Consider the following 15,043-nt stretch of genomic DNA (forward strand, 5'->3'; position numbering starts at 1 on the left):
TGATTTCACAATATTTAATGACAATATAACTTCCTTGACGAAACAATTCTTTTGTCAAGTTCATTATTTACGCAAAAAGTTATTTATGATTCAATTAATTTAATTCAAGGCTGATTTAGCAATATATCAAAGAGCAATTATTTTGTCAATCTTCGTGCACCAAGAAAAGTATAGTCAAAACTACCAGAATATGGTAAAGTTTAACGTATTTCTGGCTATTCTTAAAATTTTGCAAAGGATTTCATAAAGAATAATTTACTTAAAAATATCATGTTTGCTTGAAATATTTTATTTTAAATTTTACTAAAATTTTAAAATTTGCTTTCTTTTATTTTTCATACCTTTTAAATAACTTTCAGAAAGTGATGAATATTGCTCCATTAAATAATTGGATTGGATTGTGTGTACTTGTTATTCTATAACGAACTCACACAAAAAATATAATTGTATAAACATTTGGAATTTTTGCCATAAGAAGCCCTTAAAACTTTTTTACTCCATAGTTAAATCAAATTAAAAATAAATTAACTAATTATTATATGTTTAATATTTTTATCTATTCATCAGGATTTTTTATAGAATATTTTTTACGTAGAGAGATTTAAAATTATTTTTCCAATTTTTATGCAAGGAGAGCAATATTTTCCGACTAAAGATAATATATATTTTAATTGCACATGATTTAGAAACCTAATGCAAGATAAGGTGTAGCTCAAAAGAGTCTTATAAACTATTACAGGATAATGTGCATTTTAAAATGTTTTATTGAAAATATTATTTTAATGCAAAAAGAAAACAGAAAACCTTAAGCAAATCATGCTGTTGATCATGAATTTGTGGTTTTCCATTTCAAGCATTTGATTTCTAATGTTATAAAGTGATGACTCTATTGCTTGATTTTATTTTAAGTTTGATTTGAGTTTCAGACAGTTAGTTTTATAATTGACATTATCCTTTATTGATTAGTAAGATTTAAATAAACAAAAAATAATAAATATGTATGCAATTCCCACTCGTTCATTGAGAGAAATTTTAACCGTATAGTACTGCGGTGTAATACCGTATTCTATGGTAATAATATTTCTGGTTAGAAAATAATTTTGGTTAACATAATAATATATATTTACGTATTTACACCATTCATTTGATAATTTTTCTGTTCATATGTTATCGATTGATATTAAATTTTGGTTTTCGAAGTTATAGTTATGACACATTCAGTAAAATTACAAAGCTGAAAAGTAAATTTAACCGAAACAATATTTTTCATGCTTTGCCCTAACGCATCACGATAAATACAAAATTTTACTATACGAAATTTTCTCACATATTATGAAACCAATTTTGAATGTTAATTTTGCCAAAATTATTACCAAAGCGCTTCAATAAAAATTACTGAACTTTTTGGTGCTTCCATAGAGCCAGAAACATGGTTAATTTTACCATATTCTGGTAGCTGTCATACTTTTCTTCTGAGCATAATTCAGTTTTAGGTTTGATACAAGTTTATGGTTAATGTTATTGCGATTGTTTTCATTGGGAAAAACCAAAAAATTTAAATACATTAAGTAAAGTTTAATAATATTTTTAAAACTATCAATTAACTCTTAAAAAAATTACAAGCTATGGAATCAGACCCTTAACTTCTTTTCTTTGAATAATTATGTAATTTTTGTCTGAATCGAATTCAGAATTTGCAGAGTCAAAAACTTGAAGGAAAAAAAAAATCAAAATTTTGCAAATATTGTAACAGTATGATAGACAAGGATTTATTGTGTAGGTATCGCAGTTTCTCATTGAAAATATTTTTTAAAAAATGATGCGATAATTATACATTATTAGACTATTTTTAAGAAGAGCAATTAATTTTGATTGCCATGACATACTTAGGTTTGAGTTATTTAGTTCTAAATACTAAAATTTTGATATTTATTTAAAATGAAAACAATTGTCAAAAATTTTGTTATTTTTAAGCAAGAATTAGGGAGTGGTATCCTTCTATGAAACTATTAACTTTTATGCATCCTGTCACCACTGCTAAAAGGTTATTTTCAAACTATAAAGTTTTTTCCAAATTTTTCAAACAAACTATAAAAATTTTGAGCATCTTTTTAAAAATTATTTAGCTGAAAATAATTTCTCTTAAAAATGTGTTTTTCATCATTTATTTCAATAAGGACTAAAAGCTTTTAAGAGTGTAAATTTTTCCCGTAACTATAACATAAGTTAAATTTTATCTAGAAATTAAATTGAAAAATATCAGCTTAAAAGAAATTTGCGAGAATTATAACAATTTCAAAATATTTTTTTCAATGAAAATCATATTTTTATTTCTCCTTAACTACTTAAAAGTTATATTTAAATTTTTTTAAAGACAATTAAGTAAAAAATATTTCATACATATTTTAACCACAAGCCTAGTGATGAGTTGTTCTGGAAAAAAAAACATTGCATTTTTAAGAGGATAAAAATAAAAATAACTGTTCATTATAACTTTTTTTAATAGTTTTTCTGTTTAATTCACTTATTTATTGACACGAACGCTTTCAACAGAAGTATGACATGGATATTTGCAAGTCTAGAACTGATGAAAGTCTTGAAATTCTGGTTAATAATTCTTTACAAACATTTAATATTATTAAATTTAATTTTTTTATTAAAAAAAGTGTAGAAAAACCCTTGAATTATAAAATATATTTGCAGTGTTCAATTTATTAGTCATGTACAATAAAACATGAACATTAATACACTGTAGTGTTCAATGTATTAGTCATTTGTTATAATAAAACATTCAACTAATAAAAGAATTGGAATGTTCAAACTTCATTACTTTCATAAAAAAAATTATTTAAGTGCTAACTATCGCTTAAAAAAAGCTTTTTTAAAAACTTCAGATTATAAAAATGAAATTTTCTGTGCTTTTGAGAAGGTTTTAGTAATGAAATTCATCAGAAATCCCTTAAAACTAGTATCCGGTTTTGTTTAAAATATTTTTATTCTGCAACTGACATGTGAGTGTTTTATTAATTTTAAAATTTTCTTAAATTATAACAAATAGTTTTCGTTTTTATTTTTGTGTGGATCCCCATCCCTATTTAATCAGGCTAGAGTGAATACTTTTCTGTATACTAATTATTTACGGCAAAGCAAAATTTCTTTTTAGTTTTATTAAAATCTTTTGAGATTTTATTTTCTAAAATTCATTTAAATACGAATATAATTTCTTTTTTTAATAGCATTCGTCTTTTAATCCTTTTTTATTGGGATTTTGTTTTGTTTTTTTCCTTCCCTTACCGGTTTGCTTAAAGAAAGTAGTTAGAAAAGATGAAAAACGCATACTTAACTTTTTCGTTTCTAATTGTACTTGAAATTTAAATGCTTATTTTAAAAAAAAAAAAATTTGAATAAGGATATTTAGTTTTTAAAAAAAATTGAAATAAGGTTATGATGTAAAATTTAAAGAAAACCAGACTGAACAAGCATTATTAAGTTTAAGTACAAAAAAATATAGAATGGTTTTCAAAAGTTTTTTGATTGAACCAAATTTAAAAAAATACAGTCAGGTTGACCGTCATACTCAAATTAAAGATTTAACTTTCTATTCAGTACAATCTCGCAGAAAAGAGTGAATGTATTTTGAAATATACAAATAATTTAAAACATTTAGTAAACGAAATTTGATGTTACAAACTTCGATAATACGAATTTTTCTATATTACGAAAAAAACTGAATTCCTTATGCATTTTCTCAGCTGATAACAGGAAGAAAAAAACACCTTAATTCTCCAAATTAACTTCACGGGGACCATTGATGTCGCGAAATATTTTTGATGAAAAAATGGAGGAAAAAAAATGGAAATTTTTTGTTCCTAACTTCAGGAGAATTTAAAATTCTTTCTCGAACTTCAATTCTTAAAGACTTTTTGCTAATGCTTTTACGAGTAATTTTTTGAAGCCACAATAAAAAGGAAATATCCATATTTGAAAAGAATCTGCTTGAATAACCTGTACGAAAACGTAACAAATGTGTAAATAAATAAGAATATCCGCCCATCAGAGGAAGGAAGTTTTCCAATTTTCTTATAAGAACCGTGGTGGCTCAGAGCGTAGAGCGTTCGCCTCCGAACTAGTTGACTCGGGTTCGATCCCAGAAATTGCTGAAATTTCAATTCCGCACCTGACTCGCATCAACTACACTGCTGACCGAAAATATCCTCAGTTATAGACGGATCATGGGTTAGAGACCCCTTGTCTTCTGTCTAACCGTTGGTATTTTCGTGACTTTCCTCTCCATGTAACGCAAATGTGGGTTAGTTCCATCAAAACAAAGACATCCTCTACAAAGTCACCTTTCCCCTAATACTCCATTCAGGAGCTCCTTTGTCTTCTGGATAGGGTTCAAAATGACAAGACTACGAAGTTGAACATTAATAGTCGTGAACTCAAAATTGAGTTGGTTGTTCAAAGACGGTTATAAAATAAAAGATAAAATTTTCTAATAGAGAAAAAAAAATTATTACTTATGAGGAATGACGCACTATGGATAGTAATGTTGAAGTATGTAAAGGTTGGTAAAAATCAGAAACGTGAACTAAAAAATTACAACATTAAAGGATATAATAGAAAAAGAAGAAGGTGGGGAAATTAAATAATTTCAACAAAATGTAAAATAATCATAAATCGTTTCAAGTAAGATCATTGTTTAAATTAAGGACACTCAAAGTAAATATACGTTAATACACGTTTGTAAAGTTTGTTGAACGCATTAAAATCATGGACACACATTAAAATCATTGAATAAATCTTAATTTTTGCATATTATTATTAACACAAACAATGCCGTGATTGTGTAACTTTGAAAAATAATAAAACGAATAATTTGTGTTCAAATTCAATCAATTACAAATACAAATCAATTGTTTAGAAAATAAAAATAATAGCTTTTTTTCTTCACGTGGAAATTTTATTTCCACGTTCTTTATCGGTATTGCTAGAGGTGGCGGAACAAAGTTTAATTTAGCACTTGCTTGAATAACTCTTATGGATTCACAACACTTCTAAGAAATAACACTTGAATTAGTTGAAAGGGAAGGATGAAAAATGTCATCATTGATTATTAGATTTAGAATATCATTTGAGATAAAAACAAAGTGCAGAAAAATAATAAAATTAATCAAACCTTATGAAAATAATCCTTTAAAATGCGAATACTATATACTCGTTATAGGAATAATATATGAAACTTTATCGAATATTAAAATAATTGTAAAATCTAGCAGAAAAAGGTGTTAACTGACATTATAAGAAAGTGCTATGATTTTTGTGTGATAGATCATTTGTGTGTACAAAAATAAAATTTTTTGACAATTAATAATATAAATAAGACAATTTGTTATAAATAAGATTATATTATTAATATAAGTAAGGCAACTTGTCTTTTAAACAGTTTTCTGCTGTTTTTATATTTTTGAAAGTTGGAGTTTTCCCTAATTACCACTTATAACTTAATTTCTCAAAGTACTTCAATTGTAAATAAATAAATAAAAACTTGTTATCTAAGTTATTCATTCACTAAATTTATTTACAAAATATAAACTTTGTCCATTCATACCTAAAAATGTTTAACACCAATAATCATGAGACCAAATCTTCCAATTTGAAATTATATCAATTAATAAGCATTTTCCATAACGTATCAACTTAATTCAAGTAAAACATTTTAATGCAGAATGAATCAATTGTATTTTTACAGAATTTTCTCGTGCATTTCGGCAAATGTAGACATTTTCGAACACAGAAATTTATTGATTGGATAAAATTTTGGAATTGCCGTCTAATAAGCACAAAATTTGAAAATCGATGCATTTTATTTTTAAAGGCAAAAATATCTTTGTAAAAATGTTTGTATGTTATTCTCCTACTGTTAAAATTTATTTCTTTTTACCAAAATATTTTTACTGAATCAAATAAATCAGCATACATGTATTAGATTTTATAGTAGAAAAATAACTATAGCACAATTTATTTATAACGTTGAAAGTAAAAAATTTCAAATTCTAGCAAAAATTGTATAGAACCAGTTTTTATTTATTTATCAATTTTTATTTATTTATTAATTTTTTTTTTAGTATTTATGCAAGTATCTTTGAATTTATTTAAAAAATATAAATTCTCATTATTCTCTCATCATCTCGCACGTTTAGTTTGCTTTCCTTAGGTTAAGATAGTCCTATAATCTGGAACACAATTTTATTAGTTTGTCTTTGGTATGTGATAAGTAATATAGTCTATTCTTTCACTAGCACCGTTAAACTCTACACTTAATCTCAATAACAGACAGTTACTGACTTTTTCATATAAATCCTTATTCTAAATAAATGAATAACAATAAAATTTGTTTCAATTTAATTTTTCAATTCTAGTCAATAAATATCTAATCATTTTGTGTTACGTATAAATGAAATGGTAATTTTTATACCAACAATGGAAATCTGCTTTTTTTCCTCTCAATATATTTTTTTTATTTCGAATAATTACAAATATATAGTAAATTAGATTGTTATCGTCTCGATTTTTAAAATATTTGTCGGTAAAATTATTTAATAAGTTTATTGATAGAACGGAATAGACGAGTTTAATCACACAAAATATTTAAAAATAAAAAAATAAAAACTTATGAACTATAACAATTTCTTTTTAAAGATAACTAGCAGTATGAATATTTTTTAAATTTTCATTTACTCAAAATTTGTATTATTGAAAATGCAATTTTGAATTGGTTTTGAATACGTTTTGCTATTGCCTTTTGTTGAGATTATTATTAATAATTTTTTGTGATATAACTGAATTTCTTTTTCTTTTTTTTATGATATAAATTTCATTAGTTTTTGCAAAAATAAAGTCTTACCTTTTTATGATGTTTCCGAAACTGTTACTGATTTTTCTTTAAAGAAAAAATCGGAAAAATATTGGTGAAATTTAAACCACGTGGTTCTCAAATAATAAGTGTAAAATTGCGCGAATTTTAATGAAGATCTCTTACCAATTTCTAGTTCTACGGAAAACTGACAGCTCTAGCAATTGCCTCCATGATTTCTTTTCCCACTAGAGGGCGCTACAGAACGGTCGATTTTTACTTTTGGTATTGTTTTGATGATCGTTTTCTTCGATTTCATTTTCATCTGTTCTTCCATAGAGAAATTTAATTCTACGCATTAATACTGGCAGCCCTTTCACAAGATTAAATATAAATTTCTTTTAAAAAAATTCTACTGTGAAATTTTCAAAAAACAATTCTTGTCATTTTTTTTAAATAATAATTTTAAATAAATAAATGATAAAAAAAATAAAAAGCTTCTACATTTCACAAATCGTATTGTGATAAAGCTAAAAATTTAAGTAATTAGTCAATGGAAATTTTAAAAGTCATTTTCGTGCCTTAGTGTTTTTTATACTCAAATTCGTATATATTAATAAAATTTCAGCAGCATTATTCATTGGAAAGGGTATAAATTTACTTTTTCTCCTTTCCCAGAAAAAGAGAAAATGTGCTAAAAAATCAATTATTTTTATAGTATTTTTATATCAATACTTTAAGTTATATCAATCATTTTTGCTTTAAAATAAATATTTTTAAATAATGATAGAAATAACTGCATCAATAAATATATTCGACAATGCAACTGTGAATTAAGGATTATCTAGTCAAAACAGAGAGAAGTTAAATAATTCTTATTTTAGAATTATAATTTTCTAACACCAGAATATATATGATTTTTTTTTTTTTTTTACTCCTGCACTTTTCTAACTTTTACTTCGACTTTTTCTTCTTCTCATTACAACACTGAAAAATGAAGTATGGACAAAACTACGAGAATATGGTAAAATTTACTGTGCTTCTGGCTCTATGGGAACAAGTGCTTTGGTTATGTTTATGGTAAAATTAACTATAAAATATGGTTTAATGTGTGCTAAAATTTGGCGAATGTGATAAAGTTTTATTTGCTATTTTAGTTTTGTATTTTTAGTAAATTTGAGTTAAGAAGAACTATTATATTGAAAGCAAAAATTTTCGGTAAATCATTACCATATGAGCGGAAAAATTATCAAATGAAGGGTTCAAATCGCGTATATTTTGGTTCTATTAACTTAAATTGTAATACATGTTTTTTTTTTCCTAACCAAAAATGTCATTACTTTACCATGCGGTAATTTTACCAATTTTTTTCTCCGTGTATGACAATTTTTTAAACTATCAAATCTCAATTTTTTACCTGCCTTTTTTCAAAAAATCAGATTCATGTATACTGATGTAGATTCCAGTGCACGTACTCTATTAATACACGTAGAAAAACTTCTGGTAAAATTACCGCACTGACATTTCTGGTAAAAGAAAACAGTTCTGTGAATTAAAGATTAATGAAACCGAAATATATTATTTAAACCATTATATATGTCATTTTAACCATATATACCAAAATATATTATTTAATCCATACGCAAATTTTCCTTTTATATGGTACCGGTTTGCTTCTGGTTTTTAAAACTATAGTTCTAATTATAACACATTTAGTCAAAAATATAAAAATGAAAATTAAATTTAGCCAAATAAATTATTTTTATGGCGGAGTGGTGTTCCGCGGTACTCTCTGGTTCCATGGAAAGGTCACAAGAGTTTGGGGTTCCAAGGGTTAGAACTGTATTATCAGTTGCGAAACACTGGGGTGAAATTTATATCTGTGACATTATTGTTAATTTTCTGTAATATTATTGTTAATGTTACGGAATTGTTATTGTAATATCTGTAACATTATTACTAACTTTTAATTAGTTATTTAAGAATAATCTCATAGATATTTTCAACGTTTCTATTTAAGATAGAAAACCGTTTTTCAGTTTCATTTTAGTTCATTTTAGTCCCCCTTTCAGTAATGCAATAAAATCAATTTTCGAAAGAGACTAGATGCCACCTTAAACCTGTAAATTCAATTGTCTGTCTTATTTCGTATTGTTAAAATGAAAAAATTTCATTTTTCAATTATTCATTAAATAGTTTCAAAATATTTAATAAAATTTTAGCTTATTAAATCTTTTCAAAATAAATAATAGCCTTAAGTTGATTAATATTTTTCACATTTGCTGATGAAATTTCTTTTATGCCTCGGGGTTCCGCTAAAAGAGGTTTCCACTTAGGGTTCCATAGCCGGAAAAAAATGGGAGCCGCTTCCCTAAGGTATCATAACAAAATTACCGAAGTTTATCCCATATTATAAAACCAATTTTTTTTTAATTTAACCACAATCATTACCAAAGTAAAAATTACCGAGTATTTTGGTGTTCTCATAGAGCTAGAAATACAGTTAAAATTTAATGTATTCAGGTAGTTTTGATCATACCCTCATTTAGTTTAATATAGTAGATAAAACATTTTCATGTGAACAATACAGCAAATGGAACCTTTAAACGCCTACATTATATTAAAAAAAATCATTAGGAATGAAATGTAAAATATATCATCTGTAAGCCTTCCGAAACTTTTACATGAGTTCTTATGGCAGAATCATTAACATTTACTCGTCATTTTGACGTAGTACATAGTATTCGTGGTCATTATTACTCATCACTGCCCATTAACATGTTCCATAAAACATACATGATAGTTATAAATGAAAAAGAAAACACGCCTCATTCTATTCTTTACATGAAAAATGTTTTCTGAATCCACTGGCTTTCGAAGTCTATTCAACGCTAGTTTTTATAACCCCCTTCCAAATGCGAACCATCGATCTCCATTTCATTCAGAACGCATGCGCGGCTTGAAGGATTAATCGCCAAAGACCTTTTAGTCTTCAGGTGGTTATATCTCAAAAAGAACATTTATTTCTCAACCGTAATTGGAAGGTTGTGATCGTTTTCTTGCGCCAAGTGGCGGTTTTGATTTTTATGATTTTTAGCCTCATTTTGGAAGTTACGAAACCCTAATGTAGCATTCCAATTACATGTGACTACAATTCTGGATTAAAAATTTAATATTACTCGGATTTTATCGGAGTCACCTCTGTTTTTAGTAACTCAAACGATAATACTTGTGACGATACAATTTTATTTAATAAATATTGTGACACAAGCGACATTTAATTGTCTGTATTAATAAAATGAAGAGTTCTGTTTCTGCCTGTCTCTCTTATAACTCCGGAACCGTTTGAGCAAGCGTCTTAAAATTTATACAGAGTGTAAAAAGGGGCAAATTTAGACCCTAATTCAAAAATTTCCGTTAGATTGTTCGAAAGAGACGTTTAAAAAATGAAATTTTTTCGTCATCTTAGAACTCATTGATAAAAATGAAATTGCAAACGATTTTCTTTCTTTCAAGTATTCTAAATATTGTATCAATGATATTTGCAAGCTTATAGATCTCCTTGAGAATGAGGTTTTTACAATCAATTTTATTTCTTACATCAGATTAACTCATTGATCAGCATGGCATGATAGTATCAGCGGATTACGTCACTAAATTAGTATTCCTAAAGTCATTTGCAACCACGTGTTTATTGTTATATGCTTGGCCAAAGAATACCTGGTTATACGTTTATAGTTATGCTTTTATGTTATATGTTTATAGTTATGCTTTTAAAACGGGAATCTATATGGCAACTTAAAATCATCAGTAATTGAAATTAAAAAAAAGGTATGCATTAAAAAGCAAAATTAATGGATAAATAGTTTTAATTTGTATTATAGAAACTGGAAACAACTGCCATACTCTAAATGAAGCCCATGATGCTTGATTAAATTTGTTATTAAGTAATAATTTAATTAAGGAAAATAGTTCTAGTATGTTCCAGAAAACATTGAAAAAAAATGCACTTACTCTTATAAGGAAACCATACTATTATAGACACCAATGAAGCTTAATTAATTTTGGTAATATGTAGAAATTGAAAAAAAAAAATAAGCTGTACGTACTTAAAAATTAATGAATAAATGGTTATAATTCGTTTAAGAGAAACATAAAAATTCAAACTATTATAGATGCCAATGATGTTGATGACTGTTTCAATAGATCTCATAGACTGCATTGATTGAAATTTTCAGAAAAATTTGAAAGTTAATGCTTCAAACAGAGGGCACAAAACGAGGACTTTGGACTACAACCAAAACACGAAAGTGCCTTCAGATGGTGAAAGTACTTAATTTCAAATTGGTTCCGGACTTGGATTTATAGAAGAATACTTTATTAGAATACAATATTTTATTTTTTAACTTTCACCAACTTAATTTGCAGGTTTTTTATTCACCCCATATAAAACAAACTGTGATTTATTATGACATGTACAAAATGTGTTTTTAAAAATGAATGAAAAAAATTTAAGCAAACAAATTATATTTGACTTCTAAAAGAAGAGACATAACATAAGGTGTCAATGAGATAAGGTATAAGTAAGATTAAAAAAAGGGGAGAGAAATTGTTATAAATTCTTTGAGAAAAAAGAATTATTTAATATTTACGTACAAGAATCTATATATATATTTCAATTCCCCGGCCGCAAAAAAAAGCCTCATTACAACTCTCCGAATGGCAACGCTAGAAAATCGACCAATGATTGCTGCTAAAAATGTCTTTCATTATAACTTACNTCTATTTTTTAAAGTGGTAACAAAACTTATACTTATTGATTAAGTTTTAGGGTTTATACATTTGATCTAAAATCGTTTTATATGTTGTTGTTGCTAATTCCCATCTGGTCTGACGGGGTCAGACCAGATCAATGAATCCGTTGATATTAAGAAACTCCGAAACCAGAATGGGAGAGGAATGAATGTCGTTCCAGTCCAGCCCTAAACAGTTCAAGATGTGCTCAGGTGATGCCTGGTTTTGTTGGCATTTAGGGCAAAGAGGAAAGATCTTTTGATTTGCAGAAAATGTGAGACTTTTCAGGTGTCCACTGGCCAGTCGGGATAAGCAGGTGTTGGTTTGCCTGTCACCAGGAAGAGATAGAGAGAGTCCTGGTCTTTTTGATTTGTTTTATTATTGTTATTAGTTATTCATTGAAAAATGAGTCTCAGTCGTGGTGTTACGCTTTAAGATTTTATACTATAGCACATTTCTAATAGATTTAATGAATTACATGTCATTTATTTGAATTCAAATTTATTTTAATGACTTAGTATTTACTAAAAAGATGTAATTTTTTTTTAAAAAAAATGTTGTTATATGGATTTGAATGATAGTTTTGAATTCTTAGAATTTTGTGTATTTGCAATGTACCTAAGTTAGTAGCGAGCGAAGCGAGCTTGGTTTGCGAAGCAAACCATATAAGATTGCGTAGCAATTTTCCGGGGTTGGCGAGTGTTAGCGAGCAGGAGGCGCAGCCCACTAGTATATATAAATAAAATATGTGAAAACGAATGGCCAAGAATAAAGTTCATACCTTGCTTTGTTTCACCAACTATGTGTACTCTTACCATTAGTCCATTGTGCGGCTCTTGTACGACGTAAATAAAAAGTGCCAGTACCAAATATGTAGGAAATTGTTAAAAAAAATTATCTGAAACTCAATCACATTTCAGATGGAAGGTCATTCTTATATTTTAAAAAAAAAATTTCAAGTGATCTTTTCCATTATTTAATACATCGATTTAAAAATTCGAAAATAAATCTTATTTAATTAAGATTTCTTAACATTTACCGACAAAAAAATTCCTTCATGTATGTTCGCTGATTCGCATACCTGGATTATAAGAAAGTGAATCGAGACTCTTCATGATGCTGCAAAAATGCACTTATAGATCTCCAAAACATGTTTCTTTATCTGATTTTTATAATTAATATCTTTAATTCATAAACAAAATATGCATTCAGAATTATAAGGTAAAAAACGAGGTAGGATCACACTGAACTTTTTGCTGCACTGAACTGTCATAGTGAAGGACCGAATTCAATACCTGCTCTTGGCTTAAAATCCATCCAGGTTCAGATTGATGGGTACCAGATATTTCATAACCGTTGTTGAACAATCGACCCAATTTTGAGTTCACAGCAACAATCCGTAGACTTGTAATTTTGATCCCAATCCTGAAGACAAAGGAACTCCTGAATCAAATAAACAAGTATACTAAGTAGAAATTTACCTTCGTATGGGACTTTTTGATGGAATAACACGCATTTGCGTTACATGGAGAGGAAAACTACGAAAACCTCACATGGTTATCCTGAAAGCAAGGGAACTCTAACCCATGATCCGTCTACCACTGGGGATATTTTACGTCAGCACAGTGGTTGGTGCGAACTGGGTGCGGAATTCGTATCGACCCACCATCGCTGAGATTCGAACTCAGTTCACCTCATTGGAATGCGACCGCTCTATTCCCTGAGCCACCATGACTTAATTTTAATAACGGCAATTTCTTCTAAGAAACCTCCTCCAGTCTGAATCCTATTCCTATGATCAGAAGCTCCATCAAATCTTGATTTACATAGCCTATCCTTTCACCTCGATCCCTGTCGAAATCAGGAAAAGATTAAAGAGGGTGAAAACTCATCAAGAACTGATGGATCCAATTAATTGCTCTAATAGTTTCTTATTAAGATTGGGTCAGTTTTTTTTTAAAAAATCTCATTATCTCGGGCTTCTTCTACTTATATTTATATATGAAGGAGCCACTTAAAAAGTGTTAGGCCACAATATTTCATTACGCCTGACGATGACAGCTCTTAACACCGGCGGTCAGCATCAGGTAAAGGTAAATTCATCGGCAGATCCTTGTCGAACTCATCATGAACTTACCTCCCCCTGCACAAAACCTTTTTTTTTCTTCTTTACTTAATAGTATCTCCTTCTGAAAACTAAATGACCATTGAACGATAGTTTTTTCAGATAAGAACCTCGATCCTCTCTCACCTGGATGTTCGTAATACAAAAGATGGGTGATGATGGAAAACTTTTCATCATTCATCACCCAAAGACTAATCACCCATTGGGTCGGCGTGAGGACACGATAATTGCAAGCGTGCCCCCTCTGCCAAGACATGGTTTGTGGGTTTAACCCCGGCTACGTTCAGCTATCCGCGAAATATATTTTTTTCTTTTATCGTTCATCTTTAGTCTATAGTTTCATCTACAAACAAGGATTTAAGTGGAAGCTGTGTTGATTTTTGACGCCATCTCCTTACCTGAAAGTGTTGTTGTTCTTTTTTTTTTTTTAATTTATTTCTTATACCAGTTAAATATTCATTGCCAGTGTTTGTAAGACAATCTAATTTCACAATGAGGAAATACTACATACGAAATTGTATACATTATTATATGCAATGCATTATTATATGCAATATTTCTAAATATATTTATATATAAGTAAAAAAATTAGATAAATAATTAACAAAGTATGTTATAAAGTAAAATAATCAAACGTAATTCACCAAATAATAATTTTTTATACTGCTCATCAAAGTTTTTATTATCATAATAATATATGGTTTAATTATAAATTTGAATTATATTTTCATTAAATTGTTCAATTTTTATGTCCTAAAATTAAAGTTCTCTATCCAAAATCTATCTTTTCTCTCTTCGTAAATTTGTTTCTTTTCAAAACTATTATTATTAATTCCCTATTTTTATTGCTACCAACTTTCCCGAAAAATGACCAAATATTTGAACAATAAATTTTAAAATTTGTTAGCAACATCATCTGTAGACGAATTTCGCAACTTATTTAGAAATTTGGTTAGAAAATACTCGTTCCTAAACAGAACCCAGAAAACGGCAAAATGTTAACTCCTTCCGTTTTCTATTTGTTTATTTTCTAAATCCTCGGTCATTTTTCAGACTCTTAGTATCAGGCAATGCATTGCCATGTGACTTAATAGCTTTGCAATGGCTTTCATTTCTTGATTTATTTTGTTTTATAACTTCATTCCCTTAGAAAGGTAGGTTATCTTTGATAAAGTCTTGGTAATATTATTTAATGATTTATACTTATGTGTTGTACATATATAACAGAATTGAGCAATCTATTATTTATAACAAACATCAATTATTAC

General features: G+C 27.9%; 1 protein-coding gene across 8 annotated transcripts in view; it reads right to left on the bottom strand.

Moving 5' to 3' along the window:
- LOC107448880 (endothelial transcription factor GATA-2-like) overlaps positions 1–15,043 on the bottom strand; it is a 313,302-nt gene that overhangs the window by 214,049 nt on the left and 84,210 nt on the right. For 2 of the 8 annotated variants that reach the window (XM_071187714.1, XM_071187703.1), the window contains exon 1: positions 6,908–7,140. The exons of 5 other annotated variants lie outside the window; for them this stretch is intronic. The gene's annotated coding sequence lies outside the window, so the exon portion shown is untranslated. 8 annotated transcript variants of the gene reach the window in all.

Source organism: Parasteatoda tepidariorum, chromosome 2, assembly GCF_043381705.1.
Source record: "Parasteatoda tepidariorum isolate YZ-2023 chromosome 2, CAS_Ptep_4.0, whole genome shotgun sequence".
In the NCBI taxonomy this organism is placed as follows: domain Eukaryota; kingdom Metazoa; phylum Arthropoda; class Arachnida; order Araneae; family Theridiidae; genus Parasteatoda; species Parasteatoda tepidariorum.